Genomic DNA, 1299 nt, shown 5'->3' on the forward strand with positions numbered 1-1299 from the left:
AAAAAATTTTCCTATGCGTCTGTAGTGGTCGAAGCCAGAACTTACCGAGTTACAGTGGTTCGGTTAATCTAGCGCCCAAGGTTGCAGGAACAGTGCAATTACTGTTGGTCTGGGACTCTTTTCGATCTTACTTTTAGGGCCTCTAAAACGTGTCAGCCTGACCAAACCCGTTGTGGTACCGAAATGTTTGTAAACTGTTCTCTAATGAGAGCGTATAGCAGGAAAATTACATTGCAGAGAATTCAAAAACAAACTGCTCAAAAAAAAAAAAAAAAAAAAAAAACGAAAAAGAAATCAATTCCCAAAAAGAACAATACTTGACATCATGTATTGTTAAAATGACTACAAGTTATTAATCATCGCAACTAGTGAAATCTGTTACAGGAAGTTGCACATGACATCCTGTAAATCGTTTGTTAGATCTTTTTATCTGATGTAATTATGTTAGTATTAGTATTGGTAACATGATGCAAGGAAGCAAAGCTTATACAGCACTTGCAAAAAAAAAAAAAAAAGTCCAATTACCTTCATTTGCCCATCCCTTCTACTAATTTGGCTGATCCTTGTTTAAAATGTATTTAATCGGTTGTGTTCAATTCCGCCGCCAATAAACAGTTTGGACGTCGCTTCAGGTTCATTTTATTTTATTTGCTTCATTTTATTTAAAATGAGAATTGCATTTTAAATAGAGCTGAGCTGCTTGAAAAGAATTCTTTAATCTAAACAAAAAGTCTTAAAAGCAACCTTTATGTTATTTCACGAAAGGTAACAAAGTTACTTAAAATTATTACTATTATAAAATATAAGGATCACATCTGAATTCACGCAACGTGAATTCTTTACTTTAACACGATTTTTCAACTTATTGGATTATTTGGGGGGGGGGGGGCACAGTTAAGTTAAACGTTACTAAATATAGTAAATTGTAACTTAATTAGTTTCACTTAGTTTAATTAATTAACTGAATTGTCAACTTTGTAACTCGTTACTGATGTTTGTTTAAATCGCAATACATTATACAGGTACCAGTACCTTCCTTTCTTTGGTCCAAAAAATAAAATAAATAAAAAATATAGTAAAAAGTGTGGAAGAGGGTTGTCTGCACTCATTTTACAGAATTCTGTGCCATCAAAGTATACTACGCGCTGTTTAACTTTCAGGAATTGCTCTACATAAGATACAGCAAACATGTCCATAAATAATTACAAACTTGTGCATGCACGATACATTACATAAACGGTACTGTACCTATCAAAGGAAGCATTACATGAAAATTAATAACATGAAGCCACAGGACAC

The sequence above is a fragment of the Mastigoproctus giganteus genome, chromosome 12 (assembly GCF_048544385.1).
Source record: "Mastigoproctus giganteus isolate SK-2022 chromosome 12, ASM4854438v1, whole genome shotgun sequence".
Lineage (NCBI taxonomy): Eukaryota > Metazoa > Arthropoda > Arachnida > Uropygi > Thelyphonidae > Mastigoproctus > Mastigoproctus giganteus.